The sequence below is a fragment of the Pan troglodytes genome, chromosome 5, assembly GCF_028858775.2.
Source record: "Pan troglodytes isolate AG18354 chromosome 5, NHGRI_mPanTro3-v2.0_pri, whole genome shotgun sequence".
In the NCBI taxonomy this organism is placed as follows: Eukaryota; Metazoa; Chordata; class Mammalia; order Primates; family Hominidae; genus Pan; species Pan troglodytes.
Window position 1 is genome coordinate 35,152,618 of NC_072403.2, and position 9,578 is coordinate 35,162,195.

Genomic DNA, 9,578 nt, shown 5'->3' on the forward strand with positions numbered 1-9,578 from the left:
ATTAAGAGGACTTTGACTATTGATATGGGCATGTAAGTTCTTTACTGCCACATTCCTAGTAATTCCTGAATTGCACATGTATGAAATGACATTAATTCTCTCATACTTTAGGGTTGCTTGTTAGTGCCTAGAAGGAATACAGTCTCTGTGGCCAGTCTCCTTGGATCAACAAGAGCCTTGTAGTTTCCCATTTTTCATGTGCTAATAGTGAAAATGTTTAGAAAGCCCCATCTATCCTCCCACATTGGCATCCCACTGATGTGCTGTCCTGGTTGCTAGGTGCAGATTTAGGTTCCAAGCAGAACACTGCTAGTGTTCTCTGCAGTTTGTTGTAGAATCATAGTGTCTTGGCAACCAAAGGCAGATCTGGTGCTATGGAGGACCTGCTTACTGCTATGAGGTGTTACTTTATAGAGGTCCTGGAGAAGCTGATTGAGGCCACGTCAGTGTTGCAAGGAGACATGAGACTCACATCAGAGTTCTATGGCTTAACATGGGGGATGGTGGTAAGTGCAGCTATATTTGGATTTTGTAATTATAAAAGCCCACTTTATGTAGAGAGAGTAAAAAGAGTTTACCAGAGAAGTTTCTTCTGTAGTTGAAGACAAATGTAATGTTTTAATAAATTAGGCTGATTAAAAAAGAATATGAGCTTGGCATGCTGGCTCATGCCTGTAATCCCAGCGCTTTGGGAGGACGAGGCGGGTGGATCACCTGAGGTCAGGAGTTTGAGACCAGCCCGGCCAACATGGTGAAATTCCGTCTCTACTAAAAATACAAAAAATTAGCCAGGCGTGGTGGCAGGTCCTGTAATCCCAGCTACTTGGGAGGCTGAGGCAGGATAATCCTTGAACCTGGGAGGCAGAGGTTGCAGTGAGCCGAGATCACGCCATTGTACTACAGCCTGGGCAATGGGAGTGAAACTTTGTCTCTTAAAAAAAAAAACGAGTATGAAGAGTATAAATTATTTTTCATGGAGTCCTGCCCTTAGAACAAGGCATTAAATCCTCTAAGTGTATAGGAAATTTGAGTTCAAAATAGATGCTTTGGAAAAAAGGAATGTTTTTGAAAAATGCGAATTTTTACAGATTTACAATGTAGAAGTGCAGTTGTGTTCCATGGATATATTGCATAGTGGTGAAGTCTGAGCTTTCAGTGAATCCATCATCCAAATAAAATACATTGTCCTCAGTAGGTAGTCTTTCATCCCTCAACCCTTTCCCAACCTCCCACCTTTTGGAGTCTCCAATGCCTATGTTTCACTCTATATCCACATGTACCCATTGTTTAGCTCCCACTTATAATTGATAATATGTAGCATTTGGCTTTTTGTTTCTGAGTTCTCTTAAGCCAATGGCCTCCAGTTACAGTCACATTGCTGCAAAAGACATGATTTCAGTCTTTTTATGGCCAAGTAGTATTCTAAAGTGTGTATATATGTATACCACATTTTAGAAATCCAATAGTCCACTGATGGACACTCAGGCTGATTTTATTACTTTGCTATTGTGGATAGTGCTGCGATATACATAGACACATAGGTTTCTTTTTGATATAATGATTTCTTTACCTTTAGCTTGATATCCAGTAATGGGATTGCTGGATCGAATGGTAGCTCTATTTTTAGTTATTTGAAAAGTCTCCATACTGTTTTCCACAGAGGTTGTACTAATTTACATTCCCACCAATAGTGTATGTAATCCTTTTCTCTATACCCTCGGCAAAATTTTTTTTTCTGAATTTAATAATGGCCATTTTGACTGGCATAACATAATATCTCACTGTGCTTTTAATTTGCAGTTTTCTTATGATTAGCATTTGTTCATATGATTATTGGCCATTTATATGTCATCTTTAAAAAAAAAAGAACACCTTAAAGTTCAGAATGAATTACATTCATGGCTAGGTTTAGAATATGGGTTCCGTTACTGGAAGATGTGTTGAAGTCTTTTAAATAGTGAGAAGCTAATGCCAAAATAGCCTTAAAACTATGTCAGAAGAGGAAAAAAACAACTTAAGACAGCAAAAAAAAAAAAAAATTGGGTTTGGATGAGCATTTCAATCTTGAGAAAAACCTAACGTGTTTGCAAAAGAAACTCAAGGACTGGATGACAAGTTTACCACTGGGCAAAAGGATATTTATATCCTTGGATTAAGTGTTAAGTGATAAGAAATCAAATCAAATAACTGAGTGAACAGTTGATGAATATTCCCTACTATACTTGGAGAAGATAAAATGGATGCTGGGACTTAGAATTGGATCAAATCAGAACAAATACCAATCAATGTTCAGTCAAAGGTGATTGATTTGTTTATGCTTCTTAAAATACTTTTTTTTTCTTTTTTGTGATGGAGTCTTGCTCTGTCGCCCAGGCTGGAGTGCAGTGGTGCGATCTCAGCTCATTGCAACCTCCATCTCCCGGTTTCAAGTGATTCTCCTACCTCAGCGTCCCGAGTAGCTGGGATTACAAGCATGCACCACCAATTCTGGCTAATTCTTGTATCTTTAGTAGAGACAGTGTTTCACCCTGTTGCCCAGTCTGGTCTCAAACTCCTGACCTCAAGTGACCCTCCCACTTTGGCCTCCCAAAGTGCTAGGATTACAGGTGTGAGCCACCGTGCCTGGCCTCTTACAAGACTCTTCATGGAGAGAGAAATAAAATAGAAATTAGGTTATATGAATAACATTGAATCTTGAAGCCTTTAAAAATCACACTGAACATATTCAGCATGAATTAAGCATTTTTAAAAATTATACTTTAAGTTCTGGGGTACATGTGCACAATGTGCAGGTTTGTTACATAGGTATACATGTGCCATGTTGATTTGCTGCACCCATCAACTCGTCATTTACATTAGGTATTTCTCCTAATGCTATCCCTCCCCCAGTGCCCCCCACCCCCCGACAGGCCCTGGTGTGTGATGTTCCCCACCCTGTGTCCAAGTGTTCTCATTGTTCAACTCCCACTTATAAATGAGAACATGCAGTGTTTGGTTTTCTGTCCTTGTGATAGTTTGCTGAGAATGATGGTTTCCAGTTTCATCCATGTCCCTGCAAAGGGCATGAACTCATCCTTTTTTATGGCTGCATAGCATTCCACAGTGTATATGTGCCACATTTTCTTTATCCAGTGTATTATTGATGGACATTTGGGTTGGTTCCAAGTCTTTGCTATTGTGAGTGCCACAATAAACATATGTGTTCATGTGTCTTTATAGTATAATGATTTATAATCCTTTGAGTATATACCCAGTAATGGGATCGCTGGGTCAAATGGTATTTCTAGTTCTAGATCCTTGAGGAATCGCCACACTGTCTAAGCATTTGTCTAGTAAGAAAATGTAATTTCAAAGTAAGGTTCAGAACATTTAACCAAATGTTCAAGTAATTTCTAAACTGTATTGAGAAAATGGAATAAAGTTTCATAGATTATTTGTATTAGAAAAAGTTAATTAGAAAGTTTTCAAATGCACATTAAGTGATAGATACACACACACAAAAAACAAAAATTCTTAGAGAAAAAAATGAAAAAACTGACCTGTTCTTATCAAAGACATGATTTCCCACATTTAAAAAACCTTGTAATAGTTGATTTACAGTTAAGTTGACTGATGGAAATCTCATTGATTTAAGAAAATCTATATGAAAGTCCAGATACCAGTATTTTTTCCTATAAAAAGCTACGTAGTCAATATTAAGGCTTTGTAAACCAAGACACAAAACTGGAGTATTATGAAAGTACTTATATAACAAAATTAAAAATAAATTCTCACAATTTTTTTTTGTTGCTGAAACAAAAGCACTGAAAATAATAAATACTAGCAAGAATGCAAAGTGAGGGAAACTATCTTTGATTGCTGGTAGAAATGCAAAGTGGTGCAACCACTTTGACTATTTGGCAATTTTTATAAAGTTTAATATAGTCTTGCCATATGACTTAACAATCACATTCCTAAGTATTTACCCTAGTGAATTAAAACTTATGTCCGTGTAAAAATCTGCATGCAAATGTTTATATCAGTTTCATTCATAATTACTCAAAACTGTAAGCAACCCATGCCCTTCAACAGGGGAAAGATAATCTTGGGTATTTCCACACAATGATCTATGATTTTGTGGAAGTTGATTGATCAATGAATACTATTGATCAATGGGATGGAATGAGCTACTGATACATGCAACAACATGAATATATGTTAAGGGTATTTTACTAAATGAATGAAGCCAGACTTCAAAGTCTGAATATTGTATGATTTCATTCATAAGACATCTGGCAAAAAAAAAACCCACTGGGATGGAAACACATCAGTGGTATCCAGGGCTTAGTGTAAGGGAGATTAGTTTATTACAAAGAAGACACACAGGGGAATTTTTAAATGATGGAGTTGTTTTGTATGGTGCTGCACTAGTAATACACAAGTCTATGATTTATTAATCCCTAAGTAGTGTATCACAAAATTGCACTCAAATGCATGCAAATAAACAAGCAAAAATATCACCAAGATGTGGGAAGATCCTAGAATGGTATGACAGTGGCAAATCAACCTCACTTTATATAAATATGTAAGCTAACAACACTGAAAAGGGTAGAGAAGAAGTAAAAAGTGACCTAACTTACCTTGAGAAATAATGTTTTGATTAAAAAATGTCAGACTGTAGACAAAAGTAACTTTGCATAAATATGGTATTCTGAATAGTAAATTTGTTTCTCATGCGGGTTCAGCTAATTCTGTAATTGCTTCACATGCATACCAGTTGAACAAAAATATTAAAATATGAACAGTGGCATCCAGGTTTCTCCCTGTTGGTAAGAGAAGTTACAGAGAAGCAAGAAAGGAAGGCCAGAATGACCATTAGGGACTGTGTTAGAGTCAGAGTTATCACTATGACCTCATGTTTAAACACAAGCCCAAATGCACATGGACACACACAGATGGACAAATAAGGAAACAACGACAGATATGTGTGTATTCAGGGCTTACTGTGTAGACACACATTACCTAGCCCTTTCTGCTGAAATAGCCTAGAAACAATGTTACCCTCATAGCAATGTGCACATGTCACACTCAGATAATGTTTTCTAATGCCATTTTCCAGTGAAAAGAAACAGAGATCGTTGGAGAAATGTCTGATTATAAGATATTTCTAAGCCTGGTGAAGAAATATATAAGAGAAGCCTGGAGAAGAACCAGTAATACCAGAAATCAGGGAGGGGCCCTGAAGAGAAAAGGATAACAAAAGGATGAAGACCTGTCCAAGGGACCCAGCAGCTAAATTGAAAGAGCTCTCAATGGGTAAAGCTGGAGCAATTTCAACAACAAAATAAATAACATATCATTGGATTATAACCTGAAGTATAAAACGTATGAGTCCATACTCTTATAAATAAATGATTGAATAAATACATAAATGAGAAGAAGGGAGAAATCTTCCTTACTAGTCTATTAATAGTCCCCACTTTCAGATGTGGAGCTCATGATCTCCTTCGTTAAGTGTAGGCTGGACTCAGTGACTGTCTTCCAAGGAATAGAGTATGGACAGGTAACAATTGTAAGTTTCAGTTTTATTTAGTGAAAACACTACCTTAACCAAGTGATTAAAGTCAGCACCATCAGTGATGCCATGTAGATATTATGTAACCCCTGCTCTGATGGGATAAAAAGGGCACTTTACCTCTGTGGTCTCCTCTGCAAAAATTCAAAGGCCCAGTGTAATTGATGGCAGCTGAAACCCATCTGGACTGTGATGCCGGCTGTAGTAGGGGAGATGCAGGTGTGGCTGTGCGCTCCGTGGAGCCCCTGGAGCCGGGAACAGGCGGAAGCCCCAACCCCTTATGAGTTGACAGGGCAAGAGCCTTGTGCTCCCCAGGCTCAGCTGCAGTTGCCCAGCAGCGGCTGTGGACAGGACATCCCTGTGCGCTTGGGGTTCAGGAGCAGGCAGAAGCCCCACCCTCCCCGGTGCAGCTGCAGCTGCTCAAGCTGTGTCTACAAACCTGGGCATCCCTGTGTTCTTGGGTGCCAGGAGTAAGAGCCCTGCCCTCCTGGGCGCAGCTGCAGATGCCCAAGCTGCAGCGGCAGACCCGGGCATCTCTGCACTCTTGGGGGCCTGGGAAAGCCCTTTTTGCCCCCGCAGGCTTGGAGGTGCCTGCTCCTGGTGTCTGATCTCTCCCTGCTCCTGGTGCGTGCTCTGATCTTGGAGCGTGGTTGAGGCCAGGCCCAGGTGCTATTGCAACCTGGCCTGGTGTGCCCACACTTGGGGCAGCACTGACATGCCAGTCTTCTGCCACCTCAGCCCCCTCTGGGCTTTGGGCACCAGTAAGCAAGGGAGGGAGGCTGGAGGGGGTGCTGCTGAGGGCAGCTTGGCGCTGGCCTGCAGGTGCCTCTTGGCAGGAACAGCCTGGGCACCGTCAACAGTGGCAGGAGGCCCACAGGCTCCTGGGCAGAAAGGGACGGGTCCCCGGTGAGGCCCCACCTTCAACTCAGGGAAGGATTGAAGCCTGGGAGACGGGCTGCCAGCCTCGCAGACTGGAGTGGGGACTTACGATGCTTTTTCCAAGCCTGCCCGTGGCTGCCCAAGGACCAATCAGCAAGCACTTCCTTTCCTCTGAAGTCCATAAAAATTCCCAGACTCAGCCAGACACAAAAAGATGTCAGGACAACCAGCTGCAGAGAGGAATTACCTACCCTAGGGTCTCTTTTCTGCTGAGACCTGAACACTCTGTGGGATGACCTGTCTGAGGAGAGGAGCTACCCACTCCAGGGTCTCCTCTCTGTGGAGAGCTGAACACTCGTTAGGACACCCTGGCTATGGAGAGGAGCGGGTTTCCTCTCAGCTGTTCTATTGTTCAATAAAGCTCCTCTTCACCTTACTCACCCTCCACTTATCCACATACCTCGTGAGTGTGGGACAAGAACTTGGGACCCACTGAATGGCATGGCTGAAAGAGCTGTCACACAGAGGGCTGAAACATGCCCTTTCCTCACCTCATTGCGGTTGACATAAAGGAGATAAGAGATGCAACTCTTTGGGGAGCCCAGACCTAGGAGCTCCCTGAGCCAGGGCTGTGACACCCTTTTGGGTGGTTCTGTGGTTCCTGGTGCGGAAGCTGCTTGCAGTACACCTGGTCCAGCCGCAGACTTGCAGGGAGATGGCACCCCTGTCAGTGCCTGGAACTGCCTGCCCTGCTGCAGCAAGCATGCCTGGCTGTGTGCAGTAGCTGGACCCCACACTTGCTCCCTCATACACGCCTGCCACAGTAAACATACTGCAGTATGTTGGGAGATACTGGATTTTACCAAAAGCTTTTTCAGCATCTATTGAGATGATCATATGGCTTTTCCTTTTAATTCTGTTTATGTGGTGAATCACATTTGTTGATTTGCAGATGTTCAACCAATCTTGCATGCCAGAAATAGAGCCTTCTTGATTGTGGTGTATTAACTTTTTGATGTGCTGCTGGATTTGTTTGATTAGTATTTTCTCAAGGATTTTTCCTTCTATGTTCATCAGGGATATTGGATGGAATTTTTTTCTTTTCTTTTCTTTTCTTTTTTTTTATTAAGCTAACTCACCTAACTTAGTGTGGGTCACATATCTTGGCTTCATAATCCCAAGCTGTGCTTAGAAACCCAGGTAGCACCAGGACATCCTGCAGCTCAGGGTTGGGCTCTGGCTGCACTGTGGGATCTGATATGCTTCTGGGTTGCTGGGAAAGTACTCAGGTGAAGCAAGGCATTCAGCTGGGCTGTGCAAGCTGCACAATGCACCTGCTTCTCTAGGGCAGCTAGGCATAGGACCTGAGAGGAGCCTGCAGGCAGGAGGGCTTGCAGAACAGATGTGTCCTAGTCCCATAGGGAAGCCAGCCCTGCTCTCCTTTGGCTTGACAGTCAGCTGAGTCAAGAGCCTTGCAGAGGGAGATGGGAAGCTCTCAGGGATGTGTGTCTATGGCTACCCTCCACCAAAGCTGCCCAGCACACAAAAGCTCCCAGGCTCTGCACTGTCTGAAGTACTGTCTCTGCCTGTTCCCCAGGGAGATACCCCTGCCAGCTAACACATTTATGGGGGATATGGGGTCTCTCATAGCTAGGATCCCAGAGGTACATGACAAGAGTGAGCTGTCCCTCAGTTCCCTGGCTCACCAATTTCCCAGGAGCCATCTGGGGCTGGGAACTAGCCCTGGCATTCAGGTACCACTTGCAGGGTTTCCACATTTCTGACTCTACAGCCTCAGCTTCAGCTTTGCCTCTCCATACACTCAGCGTTTTCTCTCCTAAGATCACACATTGACTTTGTATCCTGAGACTTTGCTGAATTTGCTTATCAGCTTAAGGAGATTTTGGGCTGAGACGATTAAATCAACCAATTTATGTTGATTAACTCAATAATTTGGTCTCTCTCGGTGAAAGCAGTTCTTCCTGGCTGCAACTAATTGGACATCTTGTCCCTTCCCATCTGTGTAACACATTTTTTATACATGCTTTATTTTGTCATAATTTTAGCTTTACAGAAAAGTTGCAAAGATGGCAAAGAATTCCCATACACACCTCAACCAGTTTCACTTTCACTTAATGTTACATTTCTCTGGTACATTTTTCAAAATTCAGAAACTAACATTGGTATGTTACTACTACCAAAACTCTAGACTATCTTTGGATTTCAGCAAGATTTTCTTTAACATCCTTTTTTTGTTGCAGAATCCCATCCAGGACCCTCCATTGCCTTTAGTTGTCATGTGTTTCAGTTTCCTGAATCTCTGTTACCTTGTTTTTCATGATGTTGATAATTCTGAGTACTGCTCAGGTATCTTACAGAATGTACTTCAATCATGGTTTGTCCAATGTTTTCTAATGGTTATGTTATGGGATCCTTGGGTTATCACTTCACCAGCTGAAAACCTCTGTGGCTAGTGGCACTTATGCCGGGGTTTTGCTCAGGCCCACTGGCCCACTCAGCCTGGCAGCCTGTGCTCAGCTTACATTACCAGCCTGGATACTGCACACAGCCAGGCATGCTTGCTGATATTTCTGGTTCTAGATCCTTGTGGGAGTGTAAATTAATTCAACCATTGTGGAATGCCACAGTAAACATACATGTACATGCATGTTTATAGTAGAATGATTTATAATCCTTTGGGTATAAACCCAGTAATGGGATTGCTAGGTCAAATGATATTTCTGGATCTGGTTCTAGATCCTTGTGGGATTGCCACCCTGTCTTCCACAATGGTTGAATTAATTACACTCCCACCAACAATGTAAAAGCATTCCTATTTCTCCACATCCTCTCCAGCATCTGTTGTTTCCTGACTTTTTAATGGTCACCATTCTAACTGGCGTATGATGGAATCTCATTGTGGTTTTGATTTGCGTTTCTCCAGTGATGAGTGATGATGAACTTTTTTCATGTTTGTTGGCTACATAAATGTCTTATTTTGAGAAGTGTCTGTTCATATCCTTTGCCCACTTTTTGATGGGGTTGTTTTTTTCTTGTAAATTTGTTTAAGTTCTTTGTAGACTCTGGATATTAGCCCTTTGTCAGATGGATGGATTGCAAAAATTTTCTCCCATTCTGTAGGTTG

The 9,578-nt window shown here is 42.0% G+C and overlaps 1 long non-coding RNA gene across 1 annotated transcript; it reads left to right on the forward strand.

Annotated features, from left to right (window-relative positions):
* The first annotated feature begins 339 nt into the window (after nucleotides 1-339).
* LOC107975275 (uncharacterized) lies at nucleotides 340-5,420 on the forward strand. Its single transcript, XR_001718691.2, has 2 exons — nucleotides 340-506; nucleotides 5,099-5,420. It is a non-coding gene; the product is annotated as an uncharacterized LOC107975275 (long non-coding RNA).
* The last annotated feature ends 4,158 nt before the right edge of the window (nucleotides 5,421-9,578 follow it).